Below are 26485 nucleotides of genomic sequence, written 5' to 3' on the forward strand. Positions count from 1 at the left end.
TCTCGGGTTAGACGCGTTGTTGCTCTTTTTGTCCTCGTATCGCTCTCAGCCCCGCGATGGTCTCTCGCCAGCTGAGTTGCTTCATGGTCGCCCTCATCGCACCTTGATGTCTTTGTTACATCCGCCGCATCAGGTTCCTGTGCAGCGGCAGACACCTGCTTTTGCCCCAGGCGACGTTGTATACTATAGCAACTATCGAGGTTCACGGCGTTGGCTCGCAGGGCGCATTCTTCGCTGCCTCGGCCGCGCGATATATCTGGTTTTGGGGGCCTCTGGTGTGGTGCGTCGGCATCTCAATCAGCTGCGCCTCTGTCGTCGCTCGGGTTCTGCCGCTAACCCCGTCTGCTTTCAGCGACGGTGCCGTCCGGTCAGCGCCCTGGGGACCCAGCTACTGAATCGCCTCATCCCCAGGTGTTACCGACGCTGCCTTCCATTTTGCCCCATGGCGACGCGCCGACGCCGCCACCTGTTCTCCCGCCGGTGACGCCCGCAGTGGACGTGTCGCTGCAACCGCTGGACGCCTCCCTGGGTCACGCGCCGCCGATCGTTCCCCGTGACCAGTTGTCCTCCGCCATGGAACTCTTACCCGCTCCGGACCATCTGTCGTCTTCGCCCGTCGGGTGCTCCGACCCGATGGAGGTCGACCCTTCGGCCCCTCCTGACTCTCTACGGGCGCATACACTGCATGTTGGCGTGCACCCTGGACTAGGTTTTCAGGCGTTTCCTAGCTCCCCTCGGACCGAATGGCCGGGTGCGTGTGGCATAGCGTTGCCTGTTGTTAGGCTCCCCACCTCGTCGCATACGTCAACATGGGGTCCTTCCCACGGCGGGCGGAAGCCTTATCACACCACCGTTCGCCGATTTGCGGGGGAGGAATGTGGTGTCACCGCCAGACACCACACTTGCTAGGTGGTAGCTTTTAAAAAGGCCGCGGTCCGCTAGTATACGACGGACCCGCGTGTCACCACTGTCAGTGATGGCAGACCGAGCGCCGCCACGCGGCAGGTCTAGTGAGACTTTCTAGCACACGCCCCAGTTGTACAGCCGACTTAGCCAGAGATGGATCACTGACAACTACGCTCTCACTTGCCGAGACGATAGTTAGCATAGACTTCAGCTACGTCATTTGCTACGACCTAGCAAGGCGCCATAGCATTTGATATTGAGATTATAACATGTACCGTCAAGAGCGATGTACACCAATTGTGGATTAAAGTTAAGTATTATATCAACTACGTACTTTATTTGCTACTATTAATTCCCTTAACTGTTCCAGACCTCACGCCAGTCAGCGTGTAATTAAACGCGTGTATTTCGGCCTCCTCTAGCAACACAGTGTTGGCTCTTCTGCCAACACTTCACATCCCTCTGCCTGGAACTCCCCTCCGTTACGTAACATCACTTCATCTACATCTGCATCTACATGGATACTCTGCAAATCACATTTAAGTGCCGGCTTTAGCCAGCTTTCAGTGCCTACTTCGAAGAGTACTTGTGGGACCGCCCGAATCTCGTGGTCGTGCGGTAGCGTTCTCGCTTCCCATGCCCGGGTTCCCGGGTTCGATTCCCGGCGGGGTCAGGGATTTTCTCTGCTTCGTGATGGCTGGGTGTTGTGTGATGTCCTTAGGTTAGTTAGGTTTAAGTAGTTCTAAGTTCTAGGGGACTGATGACCATAGATGTTAAGTCCCATAGTGCTCAGAGCCATTTGAACCATTTTTGAACTTGTGGGACCGCCACCTATCTGAACTTCATTGAACTATAGGAGATGAAGCAGGAGACTCTCAACGAATTCTGCGAAATCAGCCGAGAAAGAAAATGTGTTGCATTTCTTACTGAAAGACACTAATACCACCCAAAGCACGTCCAAAATTATGTCACTGTACGACAGATAGTAAAGGAGCTATGACCTCATAAACGTTGAGATTCGTGAATAACTAGTCTTTTTTGGATGAAAAGGAGCTAAACTGACTTGTAATATAATCAGACATCTGAACCGGGAAGTGGTGGTCGGGGTAGGCGGTGATTGGTGGTTGCTGGTTTAGGAGAGGAAGGTGTTGTAAAATGGCCATCCTAAGGGCGAAAAAAGTTTTCACCAAAATTTGGTTACTAATAGAAACATGCCGCTTATACATCTACATGTTTAAGGTTACACGCCAAATATTTGTAAGTGAAAAGGAAATTATTTAGAACTTACTTACATTTTTATCTTACCCCGCCGGCCGCTGTGGCCGAGCTGTTCTAGGCGCTTCAGTCCGGAACCGCGCTGCCGCTACCGTCGCAGGTTCGCAACCTACCTCGTTCATGGATGTATGTGACGTCCTTAGGTTAGTTAGGTGTAAGTAGTTCTAAGTTATAGGGGACTGATGACCTCAGATGTCCCATAGTGCTTAGAGCCGTTCGCACCATCTCTTACCCCGCTCTAGGACGACAACGGGACAGCAGCGAGCAGCGGCCTCTGGGCAAAGAGAGCACAAGTTCCGCGCCGCCAGGCCGCGGCCGAGTGTTATACTAGCCCTTCTACGAGCTCTACAGCAGCGACTTAGGAACTGTATTGTTTCAATTGTGTTAGGCATTGTCTATACGGATGAAACTTCGTAGTTTGCCTGTCGCCCATTGTTTGCGACACATCATAGAAAATGCTCGAAGTTATTGTCATGTATCCTACACTAATAAAATTTCATTAATACGTCTTGAAAGTATCTTCGGGTTTGCTGCCGGATCGTAAAATCAACTTGACTCGATATTTCGGCGATCCAACTGTTCGCCATCTTCAGGAAATGCTGCTTCTGTTGATGAGTTATCAGCGGGACTCATCAGCAGAAGCAGCATTTCCTGAAGATGGTAAACAGTTGGATCGCCGAAATATCGAGTCAAGTTGATTTTAGGATCCGGCAGCAAACCCGAAGAGACTTTCAAGACTTATTACGCCGGGAAAGCCTACGTAATCTCATTTCATTAATACGATTTGCTTGAATTGTTGTCTAGGATCCGAGGGAGCAGGTTTCCTCGGCACCCCATGTTCGATGAGCAGGTAGGACACAACAGCTTACATGGTTGCCACTTTTCCCTACCTAATGGTGTAACGTAGCGGGTACCACCACGACAGCAGTCCATGTTTCTTGTTCAGATTTATGGACATATTTCTACGCATCTTGTTGCCCGAATATCTGAAACACAACTAAGCGTCTTCAGCAGACCGCATTCTATCGCATTTTTCGTGTCAGGACAAATAAAACAGAATAAATGATTTTAAATATACAAATTGATTCCAAATCGTCACAAAGGGATGGAATGACACATGACCGCTATGTATACAGGGTGTTACAAAAAGGTACGGCCAAACTTTCAGGAAACATTCCTCACACACAAATAAAGAAAAGATGTTATGTGGACGTGTCCGGAAACGCTTAATTTCCATGTTAGAGCTCATTTTAGTTTATTCCACCTACGCTCAATGGAGCATGTTATCATGATTTCATACGGGATACTCTACCTGTGCTGCTAGAAGATGTGCCTTTACAAGTACGACACAACATGTGGTTCATGCACGATGGAGCTCCTGCACATTTCAGTCGAAGTGTTCGTACGCTTCTCAACAACAGATTCGGTGACCGATGGATTGGTAGAGGCGGACCAATTCCATGGCCTCCACGCTCTTCTGACCTCAACCCTCTTGACTTTCATTTATGGGGCATTTAAAAGCTCTTGTCTACGCAACCCCGGTACCAAATGTAGAGAATCTTCGTGCTCGTATTGTGGACGGCTGTGATACAATACGCCATTCTCCAGGGCTGCATCAGCGCATCAGGGATTCCATGCGATGGAGGGTGGATGCATGTATCCTCGCTAACGGAGGACATTCTGAACATTTCCTGTAACAAAGTGTTTGAAGTCACGCTGGTACGTTCTGTTGCTGTGTGCTTCCATTCCATGATTAATGTGATTTGAAGAGAAGTAATAAAATGAGCTCTAACATGGAAAGTAAGCGTTTCCGGACACATGTCCACATAACATATTCTCTTTCTTTGTGTGTTAGGACTGTTTCCTGAAAGTTTGGCCGTACCTTTTTGTAACACCCTGTATTAAACCATTTGGGAGTAATTCTGGTAAGTAATATTATGCGTGATATGTATCAGTAACTAATTCTTATTGGGGTAAACACCTTGACTTATCCATGACGAGTAGTGTGGCCACTTTTCCCGATCGAGCGCTATGTCGGCGTTCGTGAAATTGTCGGTTAGAAGGAAACAACAAGGAACTGCGTATGTCTACCAAAAGATGTTCAGTCATTGATCTTGCAGAAAAGTATTTGAGCCCCGCATTGCTCGTGTTCATTCCATTTATTGTTTGTCATCTTCCATTACGGTACTGCCGCCTCGTTTTCTTATTCAATTAACTGACGTCACTAACTTCCTGCCTTACCTTCCCGCAAGCGGCAGCAGCAGCGCGTATCGATAAGTGCACTGTCGTACCATCTCTGGCCTGGCAGCCAGGGGGGAGGTCAGACGTGGAGCGGTTGGAGTTGGAACGCGGCAGACGTGCAGTCGGGATGTAGCAACAGTCGGGGACGGAGCGCTAGGGAGGCGCGGACAGCCAGTACTCACCGACCGCTCGCGACACAGGATGAACTGTCCGACGGACGAAGATGGGAGCGGGATCGACCGTTGGTAGGTCGTTCAGTTGGTCGCCTCTTTGGGCGACGTGTGTTTGGTCTTTTGACCGTTTCTTGGCCTCGTCACTGGGTCATCTTGCTGGACGTGGCTCGGTTCCTTCTTGTGCGGAGACGTCGTGGCCAGTGGGTAAGAGTTACCTCTGCATGGTTGGGTCAGAGCCAGTGTGCCCGGATCGCCGTGTCTCCGAGTTCCCAGCGGACATCGGGTTGAGTCTGGTTGGAGCTGCAGTGAGCTCCAGATAGGCAAAACTCGCCCGACCGTTGCTGACACACTGAAACGTCCCCTTAGAAAACTTAATGAATTACTATGCAGATAAACCTCTTACATTATTTGATTTACAAACAGCTGAGCGGAACTGAACGTACTCAGACATTTCTCTCTTTACCTATTCTGATCAACACTAAACTGACACACAATATTTTGGGCGCAACGCAATCTGAGTTTCAAAAATCCCTACAAAAGAATGGCCCTGACTGACTTTAACCTATACGTTTCACAAATCACTTACCTCACAACAATCTTCGTTACTCGAACTACTGCAATACAGCGAACGCCAATACTGCTAGCTAATTAAGAGATTCTAACTACTGAAGGCACTAACTACTGATAGGCGTAGTTAGCAAATGAAAGATTTTGATAGAGATCAAGCAATGTATTTACCTTAACAGTGTTCAAAAGTCATTATATATATATATATATATATATATATATATATATATATATATATATATATATATATATATATACACACACTCCTGGAAATTGAAATAAGAACACCGTGAATTCATTGTCCCAGGAAGGGGAAACTTCATTGACACATTCCTGGGGTCAGATACATCACATGATCACACTGACAGAACCACAGGCACATAGACACAGGCAACACAGTCTGATGGACAAAGAAATCAAATGCACACACTTATTGATCCAATGTTGTTCAAAAGCTAAAATTTTCTCACAGTCCATAAAGACAGTCCTGATCATTCATCACAGTAAAATTGCAGCGTTTTTTTTTTCTCAAAGTCTGAGCAGTAAAAATGGCTCTGAGCACTATGGAACTTAACATCTATGGTCATCAGTCCCCTAAAACTTAGAACTACTTAAACTTAACTAACCTAAGGACATCACACAACACCCAGTCATCACGAGGCAGAGAAAATCCCTGACCCCGCTGCAGTAAAAGAAAATGCACATGGAAGTAGTGGATTTCCATGCAGTCTTGAAGAAGTAGTGTTGTCCTTCCAATGGAAAGACCATGCTGACTTGACATGCAGACAGGTAAAGGGCCACAACAGAGCAAACCCACAGCAGAGTCAGTCGAAGTTATGAAGAATATTGGTAGGTAGGTCATCACAGAGTAGACCCACTGTAGCCCTGATAGAGATTATGGTATTGGTGGGCCACCAGAGGTGCAGACCCACGGAAGTCCTTGTAGAAATATTGGTATTGGTGAGCCATCAAAGATTCTGACCCACTGTAGTCTTGTAGAGACGGCCAGCAGCCGTCTGTTGCTATTGTGCAGGTGCACAATCACCATCGTAGAGTCTTGCAGCCAATATAGCAAGTCGATAAACCACCACTTGGGCACTCACAAAGTTTTTGGAATTGTCCTTAGAACCAGCAATGCTGTTGACCAGTGCCTTGCTGATTTATTAACACACGTGCAAACACTATCAGTTCGAACTTCTCACATATTGTGCATATACTATGACCAACAGAAACGTGTGCAGTGAAATGTAACTTAATTTGATGAACTGGTGTCTATACAATTAAAAATTTACAACATAAGAATAGAATTACAAAGGTACAAAATACATCATTAAAGAAAATAACAATATAGATAACATTTGTGGTAATGCAGGCTTTACAAAAGAATCAAGATAACATATACATCAGTGTTGCAGGAATTATGACATAAGTAAATACATAAAAGGTCAGAATAACTTTCGAAACATCAACTTCACACATGAGCATTAAAACAAAACAGAATAAATACTGTCTAAACATCTTTACAAAGTAAATAACATATTATTAGAAGACTCCTACAACATAACTCTTATCAGCTAAACACATAAAGACAGGAAAAACACAAATACACAAGGGTGCACAAACAGATAGAGGAATAATACAAAAGGAAAGGACAGGGTTTGTTTTACTGCAGTATTTTGCAAACAAAACTTTCTTTACTTATTGGAATCTCCATTCATTCATCATTATTCCCAAAAAGTTCTATCTATACCTCTTTGCTGTATTCCATTCATATTTCTTTCAAAATAATTATTTCTCATTGTACAATACTCATTTTGGCCCAAATCTTTTTCATATAACTTCTCAATGCATTCTTTCCCTATTCTCCATCGTCAGGTTGTTATATAGTCTACCCCCTCTTAAGCTAACTTAAATCTACTGAGCTCAGAAATACACTCCTGGAAATTGAAATAAGAACACCGTGAATTCATTGTCCCAGGAAGGGGAAACTTTATTGACACATTCCTCAGGTCAGATACATCACATGATCACACTGACAGAACCACAGGCACATACACAGGCAACAGAGCATGCACAATGTCGGCACTAGTACAGTGTATATCCACCTTTCGCAGCAATGCAGGCTGCTATTCTCCCATGGAGACGATCGTAGAGATGCTGGATGTAGTCCTGTGGAACGGCTTGCCATGCCATTTCCACCTGGCGCCTCAGCTGGACCAGCATTCGTGCTGGACGTGCAGACCGCGTGAGACGAAGCTTCATCCAGTTCCAAACATGCTCAATGGGGGACAGATCCGGAGATCTTGCTGGCCAGGGTAGTTGACTTACACCTTCTAGAGCACGTTGGGTGGCACGGGATACATGCGGACGTGCATTGTCCTGTTGGAACAGCAAGTTCCCTTGCCGGTCTAGGAATGGTAGAACAATGGGTTCGATGATGGTTTGGAAGTACCGTGCACTATTAAGTGTCCCCTCGACGATCACCAGTGGTGTACGGCCAGTTTAGGAGATCGCTCGCCACACCATGATGCCGGGTGTTGGCCCTGTGTGCCTCGGTCGTATGCAGTCCTGATTGTGGCGCTCACCTGTACGGCGCCAAACACGCATACGACCATCATTGGCACCAAGGCAGAAGCGACTCTCATCGCTGCAGACGACACGTCTCCATTCGTCCCTCCATTCACGCCTGTCGCGACACCACTGGAGGCGGGCTGCACGATGTTGGGGCGTGAGCGGAAGACGGCCGAACGGTGTGCGGGACCGTAGCCCAGCTTCATGGAGACGGTTGCGAATGGTCCTCGCCGATACCCCAGGAGCAACAGTGTCCCTAATTTGCTGGGAAGTGGCGGTGTGGTAGCCTACGTCACTGCGTAGGATCCTACGGTCTTGGCGTGCATCCGTGTGTCGCTGCGGTCCGGTCCGAGGTCGACGGGCACGTGCACCTTCCGCCGACCACTGGCGACAACATCGATGTACTGTGGAGACCTCACGCCTCACGTGTTGAGCAATTCGGCGGTACGTCCACCCGGCCTCCCGCATGCCCACTATACGCTCTCGCTCAAAGTCTGTCAACTGCACATACGGTTCACGTCCACGCTGTCGCGGCATGCTACCAGTGTTAAAGACTGCGATGGAGCTCCGTATGTCACGGCAAACTGGCTGACACTGACGGCGGCGGTGCACAAATGCTGCGCAGCTAGCGCCATTCGACGGCCAACACCGCGGTTCCTGGTGTGTCCGCTGTGCCGTCCGTGTGATCATTGCTTGTACAGCCCTCTCGCAGTGTCCGGAGCAAGTATGGTGGGTCTGACACACCGGTGTCAATGTGTTCTTTTTTCCATTTCCAGGAGTGTATATACTAAGGGACAAGGCAATGCAGCAGTACAAAACAATTAACACAAACAGCAATGACAAAAAAATGCAAATTGGCAAAGCAAGCAGCAGTATATCTAAATTATCAGAGCAAATGCAATATTACAACTTATATAATATCTATAAAATTTTATTTTAACCAATGCTGCAGTGCAGTTAGAAACTAGATATTAAACAATACATAAGGCAAGGCGTGAAACGTCATTCACTAGGCAAATGGCGTCTCTAAAGGCAGTAAAAAATCACTCAACTAGAAAGACAATAGATGTAAAATGTGTCTCATCATTTCATTAGTCATTTTAGTAAATATCATAAATTAAGGGCTCCACGGTGTAATCTTGTGTTTTCAAGTTGAGCGTGTCGTAATTGCGATGCTTTCTACAGAGAAATGTCAATAGCGAGGATAATGGCATCCTTATTTTTTCTCTACCTAATGGTTTTCTTTTTTCAAGCGGCTGGCACAGCTGGCCGCTCACAACGCATTACGTCTAGGTCACTTGGCTTTCTTATCGAAATATTTACGACAGCAGTTTGCACTACAGCGACATTCTCATATAAAATATTTCACAAGTCGAGAATTTGCTTTACAAATGTGTAGAAACAAAATCCTATAAATATAACAGTGTACAAAAAATATTCGTCGGCATTGTGATACATTCACATATTTACACACATTTCATAACTCATAAAGTACGATTTCCCCCCCCCCCCCATGAACCATGGGCCTGGCTGTTGTTGGGGAGGCTTGCGTGCCTCAGCGATCCAGATAGCTGTACTGTAGGTACAACCACAATGGAGGGGTATCTGCTGAGAGGCCAGACAAACGTGTGGTTCTTGAAGAGGGGCAGCAGCCTTTTCAGTAGTTGCAAGGGCAACAGTCTGGATGATTGACTGATCTGGCCTTGTAACAATAACCAAAATAGCCTTGTTGGGCTGGTACTGTGAACGGCTGTAAGCAAGAGGAAACTATGGCTGTAATTTTTCCCGAGGGCATACAGCTTTACTGTATGATTAAATGATGATGGCGTCCTCTTGGGTAAAATAGTCCCCCATTCGGATCTCTGGGCGGGGACTACTCAAGAGGATGTCGTTATCAGGAAAAAGAAAACTGGCGTTCTACGGATCGGAACGTGGAAAGTCAGGTCCCTTAATCGGGCAGGTAGGTTAGAAAATTTAAAAAGGGAAATGGATGGGTTAAAGTTAGATATAGTGGGAATTAGTGAAGTTCGGTGACAGGAGGAACAAGACTTCTGGTCAGGTGACTACAGGGTTATAAACACAAAGTCAAATGGGGGTAATGCATGAATAGGTTTAATAATGAATAGAAAAATAGGAATGCGGGTAAGCTACTACAAACAGCATAGTGAACGCATTATTGTGGCCAAGATAGACAGAAAGCCCATGCCTACTACAGTAGTACAAGTTTATATGCCAACTAGCTCTGCAGATGACGAAGAAATTGAAGAAATGTATTATGAAATAAAAGAATTTATTCAGATAGTGAAGGGAGACGAAAATTTAATAGTCATGGGTGACTGGAATTCGAGTGTAGGAAAAGGGAGAGAGGGACATGTAGTAGGTGAATATGGATTGGGGCTAAGAAATGAAAGAGGAAGCCACCTGGTAGAATTTTGCACAGAGCACAACTTAATCATAGCTAACACTTGGTTTAAGAATCATGATAGAAGGTTGTATACATGGAAGAACCCTGGAGATACTAAAAGGTATCAGGTATATATAATGGAAAGACAGAGATTTAGGAACCAGGTTTTAAATTGTAAGAAATTTCCAGGGGCCGATGTGGACTCTGACCACAATCTATTGGTTATGACCTGTAGATTAAAACTGAAGAAACTGCAAAAGGTGGGAATTTAAGGAGATGGGACCTGGATAAAATGAAGGAACAAGAGGTTGTACAGAGTTTCAGGGAGAGCATAACAGAACAATTGACAGGAATGGGGGAAAGAAATACAGTAGAAGAAGAATGGGTAGCTTTGAGGGATGAAGTAGTGAAGGCAGCAGAGGATCAAGTAGGTAAAAAGACGAGGGCTAGTAGAAATCCTTGGGTAACAGAAGAAATATTGAATTTAATTGATGAATGGAGAAAATATAACAATGCAGTAAATGAAGCAGGCAAAAAGGAATACAAACGTCTCAAAAATGAGATCGACAGGAAGTGCAAAATGGCTAAGCAGGCATAGCTAGAGGACAAATGTAAGGATGTAGAGGCTTATCTCACTAGGGGTAAGATAGATACTGCCTACAGGAAAATTAAAGAGACTGTTGGAGATAAGAGAACCACTTGTATGAACATCAAGAGCTCAGATGGAAACCCAGTTCTAAGCAAAGAAGGGAAAGCAGAAAGGTGGAAGGAGTATGTAGAAGGTCTATACAAGGGCGATGTACTTGAGGACAATATTATGGCAATGGAAGAGGATGTAGATGAAGATGAAATGGGAGATACGATACTGCGTGAAGAGTTTGACAGAGCACTGAAAGACCTGAGTCGAAACAAGACCCCCGGAATAGACAACATTCCATTCGAACAACTGACGGCCTTGGGAGAGCCAGTCCTGACAAAACTCTACCAAATGGTGAGCAAGATGTATGAAACAGACGAAACATCCTCAGACTTCAAGAAGAATATAATAATTCCAATCCCAAAGAAAGCAGGTGTTGACAGATGTGAAAATGACCGAACAATCAGTTTAATAAGCCACAGCTGCAAAATAGTAACACGAATTCTTTACAGACGAATGGAAAAACTAGTAGAAGCCGACCTCAGGGAAGATCAGTTTGGATTCCATAGAAATACTGGAACACGTGACGCAATACTGACCTTACGACTTATCTCAGAAGAAAGATTAAGCAAAGGCAAACCTACGTTTCTAGCATTTGTTGACTTAGATAAAGCTTTTGACAATGTTGACTGGAATACTCTCTTTCAAATTCTAAAGGTAGCAGGGGTAAAATACAGGGAGCGAAAGGCTATTTGTATAGAAACCAGATGGCAGAGTCGAGGGACATGAAAGGGAAGCAGTTGTTGGGAAGGGAGTAAGACAGGGTTGTAGCCTCTCCCCGATGTTACTCAATCTGTATATTGAGCAACCAGTAAAGGAAACAAAAGAAAAGTTCGGAGTAGGCATTAAAATCCATGGAGAAGAAATAAAAACTTTGAGGTTCGCCGATGACATTGTAATTCTGTCAGAGACAGCAAAGGATGTGGAAAGGCAGTTGAACGGAATGGATGATGTCTTGAAGGGTAGATATAAGATGAACACCAACAAAAGCAAAACGAGGGTAAGGGAAGGTAGTCGAATTAAGTCGGGCGATGTTGAGGGAATTAGATTAGGAAATGAGACACTTAAAGTAGTAAAGGAGTTTTGCTATTTGGGGAGCAAAATAACTGATGATGGTCGAAGTAGAGAAGATATAAAATGTAGACTGGCAATGGCAAGGAAAGCGTTTCTGAAGAAGAGAAATTTGTTAACATCGAGTATAGATTTAAGTGTCAGGCTGTCGTTTCTGAAAGTATTTGTATGAAGTGTAGCCATGTATGGATGTGAAATATGGACGATAAATAGTTTGGACAAGAAGAGAATAGAAGCTTTCGAAATGTGGTGCTACAGTAGAATGCTGAAGATTAGATGGGTAGATCACATAACTAATGAGGAAGAATTGAATAGGATTGAGGAGAAGTGAAGTTTGTGGCACAACTTGACCAGAAGAAAGGATCTGTTGGTAGGACATGTTCTGAGGCATCAAGGGATCACCAATTTAGTATTGGAGGGCAGTGTGGAAGGTAAAAATCGCAGAGGGAGACCAAGAGATGAATACACAAAGCAGATTCAGAAGGATGTAGGTTGCAGTAGGTACTGGGAGATGAAGAAGCTTGCACAGGGTAGAGTAGCATGGAGAGCTGCATCAAGCCAGTTCAGGACTGAAGACCACAACAACAACAAAGTACGATTCTTGGTTTCCAACATCCTTCTTCACCAATCAGAGTCCCTAACCACTACTCATTACTCCTTACCTTATTACACATATACACTCCTGGAAATTGAAATAAGAACACCGTGAATTCATTGTCCCAGGAAGGAGAAACTTTATTGACACATTCCTGGGGTCAGATACATCACATAATCACACTGACAGAACAACAGGCACATAGACACAGGCAACAGAGCATGCACAATGTCGGCACTAGTACAGTGTATATCCACCTTTCGCAGCAATGCAGGCTGCTATCCTCCCATGGAGACGATAGTAGAGATGCTGGATGTCGTCCTGTGGAACGGCTTGCCATGTCATTTCCACCTGGCGCCTCAGTTGGACCAGCGTTCGTGCTGGACGTGCAGACCGCGTGAGACGACGCTTCAGCCAGTCCCAAACATGCTCAATAGGGGACAGATCAGGAGATCGTGCTGGCCAGGGTAGTTGACTTACACCTTCTAGAGCACATTGGGTGGCACGGGATACATGCGGACGTGCATTGTCCTGTTGGAATAGCAAGTTCCCTTGCCGGTCTAGGAATGGTAGAACGATGGGTTCGATGACGGTTTGGATGTACCGTGCACTATTCAGTGTCCCCTCGACGATCATCAGTGGTGTACGGCCAGTGTAGGAGATCGCTCCCCACACCATGATGCCGGGTGTTGGCCCTGTGTGCCTCGGTCATATGCAGTCCTGATTGTGGCGCTCACCTGCACGGCGCCAAACACACATTCGACCATCATTGGCACCAAGGCAGAAGCAACTCTCATCGCTGAAGACGACACATCTCCATTCGTCCCTCCATTCATGCCTGTCGCGACACCACTGGAGACGGTTGCGAATGGTCCTCGCCGATACCCCAGGAGCAACAGTGTCCCTAATTCGCTGGGAAGTGGCGGTGCGGTCCCCTACGGCACTGCGTAGGATCCCACGGTCTTGGCGTGCATCCGTGCGTCGCTGCGGTCCGGTCCCAGGTCGACGGGCTCGTGCACCTTCCGCCGACCACTGGCGACAACATCGATGTACTGTGGAGACCTCACGCCCCACGTGTTGAGCAATTCGGCGGTACGTCCACCCGTCCTCCCTTATGCCCACTATACGCCCTCGCTCAAAGTCCGTCAACTGCACATACGGTTCACGTCCACGCTGTCGCGGCATGCTACCAGTGTTAAAGACTGCGATGGAGCTCCGTATGCCACAGCAAACTGGCTGACACTGATGGCGGCGGTGCACAAATGCTGCGCAGCTAGCGCCATTCGACGGCCAACACCGCGGTTCCTGGTGTGTCCGCTGTGCCGTGCGTGTGATCATTGCTTGTACAGCCCTCTCGCAGTGTCCGGAGCAAGTATGGTGGGTCTGACACACCGGTGTCAATGTGTTCTTTTTTCCATTTCCAGGAGTGTATATATATATATATATATATATATATATATATATATATGTCCATGATATCCAATATTAAAAAATATACTCTTTCTGATGGACGCACGTCCAGATCGTCCGCTCTCAAAATTCCACCATCTCTCTCCCCACATCCACCACTGCTGGCGGCTCACCTCCAACTTCGCAACGCTACGCGCTGTTAACACCCAACTGCCCACTACAATAGAGAACATTTCAACAATGCCAACCATCCACAGACTGCACACAGCACAGCCAATGATTTTCATACAGAGCGCTACGTGGCGTTACCAATATAAAAACCTAAACAGCCTACTTTCAGAGCCCCCATGCTTCCTACAAAAAAATTTACAAATTGTTTTGGGCAGTGGCCAATACATATTTGAAGAAATTTTTCATAATTACAATGACAAAGAAATCAAATGCACACACTTATTGATCCAATGTTGTTCAAAAGCTAAAATTTTCTCACAGTCCATAAAGACAGTCCTGATCATTCATCACAGTAAAATTGCAGCGTATTTTTTTCTCAAAGTCTGAGCAGTAAAAATGGCTCTGAGCACTATGGAACTTAACATCTATGGTCATCAGTCCCCTAAAACTTAGAACTACTTAAACTTAACTAACCTAAGGACATCACACAACACCCAGTCATCACGAGGCAGAGAAAATCCCTGACCCCGCTGCAGTAAAAGAAAATGCACATGGAAGTAGTGGATTTCCATGCAGTCTTGAAGAAGTAGTGTTGTCCTTCCAATGGAAAGACCATGCTGACTTGACATGCAGACAGGTAAAGGGCCACAACAGAGCAAACCCACAGCAGAGTCAGTCGAAGTTATGAAGAATATTGGTAGGTAGGTCATCACAGAGTAGACCCACTGTAGCCCTGATAGAGATTATGGTATTGGTGGGCCACCAGAGGTGCAGACCCACGGAAGTCCTTGTAGAAATATTGGTATTGGTGAGCCATCAAAGATTCTGACCCACTGTAGTCTTGTAGAGACGGCCAGCAGCCGTCTGTTGCTATTGTGCAGGTGCACAATCACCATCGTAGAGTCTTGCAGCCAATATAGCAAGTCGATAAACCACCACTTGGGCACTCACAAAGTTTTTGGAATTGTCCTTAGAACCAGCAATGCTGTTGACCAGTGCCTTGCTGATTTATTAACACACGTGCAAACACTATCAGTTCGAACTTCTCACATATTGTGCATATACTATGACCAACAGAAACGTGTGCAGTGAAATGTAACTTAATTTGATGAACTGGTGTCTATACAATTAAAAATTTACAACATAAGAATAGAATTACAAAGGTACAAAATACATCATTAAAGAAAATAACAATATAGATAACATTTGTGGTAATGCAGGCTTTACAAAAGAATCAAGATAACATATACATCAGTGTTGCAGGAATTATGACATAAGTAAATACATAAAAGGTCAGAATAACTTTCGAAACATCAACTTCACACATGAGCATTAAAACAAAACAGAATAAATACTGTCTAAACATCTTTACAAAGTAAATAACATTTTATTAGAAGACTCCTACAACATAACTCTTATCAGCTAAACACATAAAGACAGGAAAAACACAAATACACAAGGGTGCACAGACAGATAGAGGAATAATACAAAAGGAAAGGACAGGGTTTGTTTTACTGCAGTATTTTGCAAACAAAACTTTCTTTACTTCTTGGAATCTCCATTCATTCATCATTATTCCCAAAAAGTTCTATCTATACCTCTTTGCTGTATTCCATTCATATTTCTTTCAAAATAATTATTTCTCATTTTACAATACTCATTTTGGCCCAAATCTTTTTCATATAACTTCTCAATGCATTCTTTCCCTATTCTCCATCGTCAGTTTGTTATATAGTCTACCCCCTCTTAAGCTAACTTAAATCTACTGAGCTCAGAAATACACTCCTGGAAATTGAAATAAGAACACCGTGAATTCATTGTCCCAGGAAGGGGAAACTTTATTGACACATTCCTCGGGTCAGATACATCACATGATCACACTGACAGAACCACAGGCACATACACAGGCAACAGAGCATGCACAATGTCGGCACTAGTACAGTGTATATCCACCTTTCGCAGCAATGCAGGCTGCTATTCTCCCATGGAGACGATCGTAGAGATGCTGGATGTAGTCCTGTGGAACGGCTTGCCATGCCATTTCCACCTGGCGCCTCAGCTGGACCAGCATTCGTGCTGGACGTGCAGACCGCGTGAGACGAAGCTTCATCCAGTCCCAAACATGCTCAATGGGGGACAGATCCGGAGATCTTGCTGGCCAGGGTAGTTGACTTACACCTTCTAGAGCACGTTGGGTGGCACGGGATACATGCGGACGTGCATTGTCCTGTTGGAACAGCAAGTTCCCTTGCCGGTCTAGGAATGGTAGAACAATGGGTTCGATGATGGTTTGGATGTACCGTGCACTATTAAGTGTCCCCTCGACGATCACCAGTGGTGTACGGCCAGTTTAGGAGATCGCTCGCCACACCATGATGCCGGGTGTTGGCCCTGTGTGCCTCGGTCGTATGCAGTCCTGATTGTGGCGCTCACCTGTACGGCGCCAAACACGCATACGACCATCATTGGCACCAAGGCAGAAGCGACTCTCATCGCTGCAGACGACACGTCTCCATTCGTCCCTCCATTCACGCCTGTCGCGACACCACTGGAGGCGGGCTGCACGATGTTGGGGCGTGAGCGGAAGACGGCCGAACGGTGTGCGGGACCGTAGCCCAGCTTCATGGAGACGGTTGCGAATGGTCCTCGCCGATACCCCAGGAGCAACAGTGTCCCTAATTTGCTGGGAAGTGGCGGTGTGGTAGCCTACGTCACTGCGTAGGATCCTACGGTCTTGGCGTGCATCCGTGTGTCGCTGCGGTCTGGTCCGAGGTCGACGGGCACGTGCACCTTCCGCCGACCACTGGCGACAACATCGATGTACTGTGGAGACCTCACGCCTCACGTGTTGAGCAATTCGGCGGTACGTCCACCCGGCCTCCCGCATGCCCACTATACGCTCTCGCTCAAAGTCTGTCAACTGCACATACGGTTCACGTCCACGCTGTCGCGGCATGCTACCAGTGTTAAAGACTGCGATGGAGCTCCGTATGTCACGGCAAACTGGCTGACACTGACGGCGGCGGTGCACAAATGCTGCGCAGCTAGCGCCATTCGACGGCCAACACCGCGGTTCCTGGTGTGTCCGCTGTGCCGTCCGTGTGATCATTGCTTGTACAGCCCTCTCGCAGTGTCCGGAGCAAGTATGGTGGGTCTGACACACCGGTGTCAATGTGTTCTTTTTTCCATTTCCAGGAGTGTATATACTAAGGGACAAGGCAATGCAGCAGTACAAAACAATTAACACAAACAGCAATGACAAAAAAATGCAAATTGGCAAAGCAAGCAGCAGTATATCTAAATTATCAGAGCAAATGCAATATTACAACTTATATAATATCTATAAAATTTTATTTTAACCAATGCTGCAGTGCAGTTAGAAACTAGATATTAAACAATACATAAGGCAAGGCGTGAAACGTCATTCACTAGGCAAATGGCGTCTCTAAAGGCAGTAAAAAATCACTCAACTAGAAAGACAATAGATGTAAAATGTGTCTCATCATTTCATTAGTCATTTTAGTAAATATCATAAATTAAGGGCTCCACGGTGTAATCTTGTGTTTTCAAGTTGAGCGTGTCGTAATTGCGATGCTTTCTACAGAGAAATGTCAATAGCGAGGATAATGGCATCCTTATTTTTTCTCTACCTAATGGTTTTCTTTTTTCAAGCGGCTGGCACAGCTGGCCGCTCACAACGCATTACGTCTAGGTCACTTGGCTTTCTTATCGAAATATTTACGACAGCAGTTTGCACTACAGCGACATTCTCATATAAAAAATTTCACAAGTCGAGAATTTGCTTTACAAATGTGTAGAAACAAAATCCTATAAATATAACAGTGTACAAAAAATATTCGTCGGCATTGTGATACATTCACATATTTACACACATTTCATAACTCATAAAGTACGATTTCCCCCCCCCCCCCCCCATGAACCATGGGCCTGGCTGTTGTTGGGGAGGCTTGCGTGCCTCAGCGATCCAGATAGCTGTACTGTAGGTACAACCACAATGGAGGGGTATCTGCTGAGAGGCCAGACAAACGTGTGGTTCTTGAAGAGGGGCAGCAGCCTTTTCAGTAGTTGCAAGGGCAACAGTCTGGATGATTGACTGATCTGGCCTTGTAACAATAACCAAAATAGCCTTGTTGGGCTGGTACTGTGAACGGCTGTAAGCAAGAGGAAACTATGGCTGTAATTTTTCCCGAGGGCATACAGCTTTACTGTATGATTAAATGATGATGGCGTCCTCTTGGGTAAAATAGTCCCCCATTCGGATCTCTGGGCGGGGACTACTCAAGAGGATGTCGTTATCAGGAAAAAGAAAACTGGCGTTCTACGGATCGGAACGTGGAAAGTCAGGTCCCTTAATCGGGCAGGTAGGTTAGAAAATTTAAAAAGGGAAATGGATGGGTTAAAGTTAGATATAGTGGGAATTAGTGAAGTTCGGTGACAGGAGGAACAAGACTTCTGGTCAGGTGACTACAGGGTTATAAACACAAAGTCAAATGGGGGTAATGCATGAATAGGTTTAATAATGAATAGAAAAATAGGAATGCGGGTAAGCTACTACAAACAGCATAGTGAACGCATTATTGTGGCCAAGATAGACAGAAAGCCCATGCCTACTACAGTAGTACAAGTTTATATGCCAACTAGCTCTGCAGATGACGAAGAAATTGAAGAAATGTATTATGAAATAAAAGAATTTATTCAGATAGTGAAGGGAGACGAAAATTTAATAGTCATGGGTGACTGGAATTCGAGTGTAGGAAAAGGGAGAGAGGGACATGTAGTAGGTGAATATGGATTGGGGCTAAGAAATGAAAGAGGAAGCCACCTGGTAGAATTTTGCACAGAGCACAACTTAATCATAGCTAACACTTGGTTTAAGAATCATGATAGAAGGTTGTATACATGGAAGAACCCTGGAGATACTAAAAGGTATCAGGTATATATAATGGAAAGACAGAGATTTAGGAACCAGGTTTTAAATTGTAAGAAATTTCCAGGGGCCGATGTGGACTCTGACCACAATCTATTGGTTATGACCTGTAGATTAAAACTGAAGAAACTGCAAAAGGTGGGAATTTAAGGAGATGGGACCTGGATAAAATGAAGGAACAAGAGGTTGTACAGAGTTTCAGGGAGAGCATAACAGAACAATTGACAGGAATGGGGGAAAGAAATACAGTAGAAGAAGAATGGGTAGCTTTGAGGGATGAAGTAGTGAAGGCAGCAGAGGATCAAGTAGGTAAAAAGACGAGGGCTAGTAGAAATCCTTGGGTAACAGAAGAAATATTGAATTTAATTGATGAATGGAGAAAATATAACAATGCAGTAAATGAAGCAGGCAAAAAGGAATACAAACGTCTCAAAAATGAGATCGACAGGAAGTGCAAAATGGCTAAGCAGGCATAGCTAGAGGACAAATGTAAGGATGTAGAGGCTTATCTCACTAGGGGTAAGATAGATACTGCCTACAGGAAAATTAAAGAGACTGTTGGAGATAAGAGAACCACTTGTATGAACATCAAGAGCTCAGATGGAAACCCAGTTCTAAGCAAAGAAGGGAAAGCAGAAAGGTGGAAGGAGTATGTAGAAGGTCTATACAAGGGCGATGTACTTGAGGACAATATTATGGCAATGGAAGAGGATGTAGATGAAGATGAAATGGGAGATACGATACTGCGTGAAGAGTTTGACAGAGCACTGAAAGACCTGAGTCGAAACAAGACCCCCGGAATAGACAACATTCCATTCGAACAACTGACGGCCTTGGGAGAGCCAGTCCTGACAAAACTCTACCAAATGGTGAGCAAGATGTATGAAACAGACGAAACATCCTCAGACTTCAAGAAGAATATAATAATTCCAATCCCAAAGAAAGCAGGTGTTGACAGATGTGAAAATGACCGAACAATCAGTTTAATAAGCCACAGCTGCAAAATAGTAACACGAATTCTTTACAGACGAATGGAAAAACTAGTAGAAGCCGACCTCAGGGAAGATCAGTTTGGATTCCATAGAAATACTGGAACACGTGACGCAATACTGACCTTACGACTTATCTCAGAAGAAAGATTAAGCAAAGGCAAACCTACGTTTCTAGCATTTGTTGACTTAGATAAAGCTTTTGACAATGTTGACTGGAATACTCTCTTTCAAATTCTAAAGGTAGCAGGGGTAAAATACAGGGAGCGAAAGGCTATTTGTATAGAAACCAGATGGCAGAGTCGAGGGACATGAAAGGGAAGCAGTTGTTGGGAAGGGAGTAAGACAGGGTTGTAGCCTCTCCCCGATGTTACTCAATCTGTATATTGAGCAACCAGTAAAGGAAACAAAAGAAAAGTTCGGAGTAGGCATTAAAATCCATGGAGAAGAAATAAAAACTTTGAGGTTCGCCGATGACATTGTAATTCTGTCAGAGACAGCAAAGGATGTGGAAAGGCAGTTGAACGGAATGGATGATGTCTTGAAGGGTAGATATAAGATGAACACCAACAAAAGCAAAACGAGGGTAAGGGAAGGTAGTCGAATTAAGTCGGGCGATGTTGAGGGAATTAGATTAGGAAATGAGACACTTAAAGTAGTAAAGGAGTTTTGCTATTTGGGGAGCAAAATAACTGATGATGGTCGAAGTAGAGAAGATATAAAATGTAGACTGGCAATGGCAAGGAAAGCGTTTCTGAAGAAGAGAAATTTGTTAACATCGAGTATAGATTTAAGTGTCAGGCTGTCGTTTCTGAAAGTATTTGTATGAAGTGTAGCCATGTATGGATGTGAAATATGGACGATAAATAGTTTGGACAAGAAGAGAATAGAAGCTTTCGAAATGTGGTGCTACAGTAGAATGCTGAAGATTAGATGGGTAGATCACATAACTAATGAGGAAGAATTGAATAGGATTGAGGAGAAGTGAAGTTTGTGGCACAACTTGACCAGAAGAAAGGATCTGTTGGTAGGACATGTTCTGAGGCATCAAGGGATCACCAATTTAGTATTGGAGGGCAGTGTGGAAGGTAAAAATCGCAGAGGGAGACCAAGAGATGAATACACAAAGCAGATTCAGAAGGATGTAGGTTGCAGTAGGTACTGGGAGATGAAGAAGCTTGCACAGGGTAGAGTAGCATGGAGAGCTGCATCAAGCCAGTTCAGGACTGAAGACCACAACAACAACAAAGTACGATTCTTGGTTTCCAACATCCTTCTTCACCAATCAGAGTCCCTAACCACTACTCATTACTCCTTACCTTATTACACATATACACTCCTGGAAATTGAAATAAGAACACCGTGAATTCATTGTCCCAGGAAGGAGAAACTTTATTGACACATTCCTGGGGTCAGATACATCACATAATCACACTGACAGAACAACAGGCACATAGACACAGGCAACAGAGCATGCACAATGTCGGCACTAGTACAGTGTATATCCACCTTTCGCAGCAATGCAGGCTGCTATCCTCCCATGGAGACGATAGTAGAGATGCTGGATGTCGTCCTGTGGAACGGCTTGCCATGTCATTTCCACCTGGCGCCTCAGTTGGACCAGCGTTCATGCTGGACGTGCAGACCGCGTGAGACGACGCTTTATCCAGTCCCAAACATGCTCAATGGGGGACAGATCCGGAGATCTTGCTGGCCAGGGTAGTTGACTTACACCTTCTAGAGCACATTGGGTGGCACGGGATACATGCGGACGTGCATTGTCCTGTTGGAACAGCAAGTTCCCTTGCCGGTCTAGGAATGGTAGAACGATGGGTTCGATGACGGTATGGATGTACCGTGCACTATTCAGTGTCCCTTCGACGATCACCAGTGGTGTACGGCCAGTGTAGGAGATCGCTCCCCACACCATGATGCCGGGTGTTGGCCCTGTGTGCCTCGGTCGTATGCAGTCCTGATTGTGGCGCTCACCTGCACGGCGCCAAACACGCATACGACCATCATTGGCACCAAGGCAGAAGCGACTCTCATCGCTGAAGACGACACGTCTCCATTCGTCCCTCCATTCACGCCTGTCGCGACACCACTGGAGGCGGGCTGCACGATGTTGGGGCGTGAGCGGAAGACGGCCTAACGGTGTGCGGGACCGTAGCCCAGCTTCATGGAGACTGTTGCGAATGGTCCTCGCCGATACCCCAGGAGCAACAGTGTCCCTAATTTGCTGGGAAGTGGCGGTGCGGTCCCCTACGGCGCTGCGTAGGATCCTACGGTCTTGGCGTGCATCCGTGCGTCGCTGCGGTCCGGTCCCAGGTCGACGGGCACGTGCACCTTCCGCCGACTACTGGTGACAACATCGATGTACTGTGGAGACCTCACGCCCCACGTGTTGAGCAATTCGGCGGTACGTCCACCCGGCCTCCCGCATGCCCACTATACGCCCTCGCTCAAAGTCCGTCAACTGCACATACGGTTCACGTCCACGCTGTCGCGGCATGCTACCAGTGTTAAAGACTGCGATGGAGCTCCGTATGCCACGGCAAACTGGCTGACACTGACGGCGGCGGTGCACAAATGCTGCGCAGCTAGCGCCATTCGACGGCCAGCACCGCGGTTCCTGGTGTGTCCGCTGTGCCGTGCGTGTGATCATTGCTTGTACAGTCCTCTCGCAGTGTCCGGAGCAATTATGGTGGGTCTGACACACCGGTGTCAATGTGTTTTTTTTCCATTTCCAGGAGTATATATATATATATATATATATATATATATATATATATATATATATATATATATATATATATATACTGTCGTTTCTTGTTAACATCAGCTTCTTCCTAAGAATTAGCATTTTTCACTCATTGAATACTCGGCAGAAATCCAATCTGCATTTGGGTCACACTTTCTTAACTCTTGTGCAGAAAGTGTGCTGTATACAGCGGCATCCGTTTTGAATAAACTACCACACGAATTCAAAAATCTTAGCTTTTATATTAGGTGAGCTACATGCCAATAAGGCAGCACACAGTACCCTGCCACTATAGTAAACTGGAACATTAATATCCGATCCTTACTGTATTAGGGTGTCAGGGAATAACTTCTGTAGTGCTAGAGGGGAAGGAAGAGATAGAAATTAATTCAAGAAATAAATAAGGATGTTGGCAGTAGGTGAATGTAGCATGTCGTCCTTACCCGCCAAACCAGTCGGAAGATTGATGTATTTTCAATGAAATTTTTCACCATTTCTTTAGAATAATCCTCGTTTAGGTACCTTCATACTGAACTGGATCGGCGGGTTAATCTCCTCGAGATGTTCGTGAATATAAACAAGTTCATTTCTGTCATGTCTCCACAAAACAAACATATTAGCCATTCGCTACCACTTTCTTTTTAATTTCACAAACAGAAGGATGTAAATCTACATGTTTATTTAAACATGTACTCTGCAGGCCACCGTATGGTGCATAGCGGATGGTACCCTTTTCCACTGCTCGATATTTCCTTTCCTGTTCCACTCGCAAATAGAACGAGGGTAAAACGACTATCTATATACCTCCCTATGAGCCATAATTTATCGTATTCTACCTTGCCGGCTCTTTCATGAAATGTATGCTGGTGGCAGTAGAATCTTTCTGCAGTTAGTCAAAAATGCCAGTTTCCTAAATTTTCAGAATAGTTTTTCTGGAAAAGAATGACGTCCTCCCTTTCGAGATTCACATTTAAGTTTCCAAAGCACCTCGATACAACCTGCTTGGTGTTCCAATCTACCAGTAATAAATCTAGCAACCGGCCTCTGAATTTCTTCTATATGTTCCTTTAATCCTATGTGGTGTTGGTCCTAAATACTCTAGCAGTACACAAGAATAGGTCCCACTAATGCCATATATGCGCTATCCCTTACAGTTGAACCACACTTTCTTAAATTCTCCCTTTTGTGTCATCGTTGACACTGTAGAGTTTTGTACCAGTGGAAGCAAGGAATCAGATGTTGTTTTGTTACCGATATTCTACAACACAAACTGCACACATGTGTTAACAAGGTTCCTTATTAACGAGAGCAGAAAGATACTTATCTTTAAGCTAGACCATATGCTGTGGTAGAAGCTCTTCTATACTAGTCTACATAAGCCTCACTGCTGGAGTAGTACAAGTCCCACTATAAACACTATCGTAGACAGTAACTAACAGATACCAACTAGAATAGTAACTGAGCTGACTGCAGCTAGCACTGAGTCTGTGACTGGGCTTTCTGGTCTGCAGCGGCGATCTAAGTGGCGGCTGAGAGGGCGTTGGCGGCCTGTTGCTTGCAAGTCTGTCTTTGGCCTCTCTCGTGATAGGCGCACTTGATCCGGCGCCTATTATCGATCTTCTTGCAACTTCTTTGCGGATCGATGTGCTGGCGACTGCTTAAGCCAGCACGTTCCCAATGAACCGAAGTCGACCATCGTCCTTCAGTAGTACAATCCTTACATGCTCGTTGCATTTCATTGCACTTTGCAATGTTCTGCACCGATATTTAAATGTTGTCGCTGTGTCAGGCAGTAAACTACATATTCTGTACTTGAAAACTACAGGTGTGTTTTTCCTACTCATCTGCGTTAATTAAGATGTTCCTACATTTAGGGCTAGCAGTCAGTCACGACACCAACTGTAATTTTTGTCTGAGTCATCTTGTATCTCCCTACAGTCACTCAACGATGACGCCCTCCATGCATCAGGAGATCGTCACTAAACAGACGCAGGTTCAGCCCATCCCGTATGCCAAATCATTTATGTCTATTGAAAACAATACCATTCCTCTCACTCTTCCCTGTGGCACTCCTGGTTATACCCTTGCCTCTGATGAACACTCTCCATCGAGCACAATGTACTAAAGCACTCTTCCAGCCACTCAGCTGTTCCATGTGCTTCTTAACAGTCTGGACTGGAGTAACTTGTCAAATTCTTTTCGGAAATTCAGAAATACGGATTCTGCCCTTTGCCTTCATCCACAGTTCGCCGTAATCGTGGGAGGAATGATCAAACTGGGTATCGCATGAGCGATGCTTTCCGAAACAACGCTCGTTCGAGAACAGAAGCTTTCGCGCCACAAAGAAATGTATTATACACTCCTGGAAATGGAAAAAAGAACACATTGACACCGGTGTGTCAGACCCACCATACTTGATCCGGACACTGCGAGAGGGCTGTACAAGCAATGATCACACGCACGGCACAGCGGACACACCAGGAACCGCGGTGTTGGCCGTCGAATGGCGCTAGCTGCGCAGAATTTGTGCACCGCCGCCGTCAGTGTCAGCCAGTTTGCCGTGGCATACGGAGCTCCATCGCAGTCTTTAACACTGGGAGCATGCCGCGACAGCGTGGACGTGAACCGTATGTGCAGTTGACGGACTTACGTACCGCCGAATTGCTCAACACGTGGGGCGTGAGGTCTCCACAGTACATCGATGTTGTCGCCAGTGGTCGGCGGAAGGTGCACGTGCCCGTCGACCTGGGACCGGACCGCAGCGACGCACGGATGCACGCCAAGACCGTAGGATCCTACGCAGTGCCGTAGGGGACCGCACCGCCACTTCCCAGCAAATTAGGGACACTGTTGCTCCTGGGATATCGGCGAGGACCATGCGCAACCGTCTCCATGAAGCTGGGCTACGGTCCCGCACACCGTTAGGCCGTCTTGCGCTCACGCCCCAACATCGTGCAGCCCGCCTCCAGTGGTGTCGCGACAGGCGTGAATGGAGGGACGAATGGAGACGTGTCGTCTTCAGCGATGAGAGTCGCTTCTGCCTTGGTGCCAATGATGGTCGTATGCGTGTTTGGCGCCGTGCAGGTGAGCGCCACAATCAGGACTGCATACGACCGAGGCACACAGGGCCAACACCCGGCATCATGGTGTGGGGAGCGATCTCCTACACTGGCCGTACACCACTGGTGATCGTCGAGGGGACACTGAATAGTGCACGGTACATCCAAACCGTCATCGAACCCATCGTTCTACCATTCCTAGACCGGCAAGGGAACTTGCTGTTCCAACAGGACAATGCACGTCCGCATGTATCCCGTGCCACCCAACGTGCTCTAGAAGGTGTAAGTCAACTACCCTGGCCAGCAAGATCTCCGGATCTGTCCCCCATGGAGCATGTTTGGGACTGGATGAAGCGTCGTCTCACGCGGTCTGGACGTCCAGCACGAACGCTGGTCCAACTGAGGCGCCAGGTGGAAATGGCATGGCAAGCCGTTCCACAGGACTACATCCAGCATCTCTACGATCGTCTCCATGGGAGAATAGCAGCCTTCATTGCTGCGAAAGGTAGATATACACTGTACTAGTGCCGACATTGTGCATGCTCTGTTGCCTGTGTCTATGTGCCTGTGGTTCTGTCAGTGTGATCATGTGATGTATCTGACCACAGGAATGTGTCAATAAAGTTTCCCCTTCCTGGGACAATGAA

Source organism: Schistocerca cancellata, chromosome 10 (genome assembly GCF_023864275.1).
Source record: "Schistocerca cancellata isolate TAMUIC-IGC-003103 chromosome 10, iqSchCanc2.1, whole genome shotgun sequence".
Taxonomy (NCBI): domain Eukaryota; kingdom Metazoa; phylum Arthropoda; class Insecta; order Orthoptera; family Acrididae; genus Schistocerca; species Schistocerca cancellata.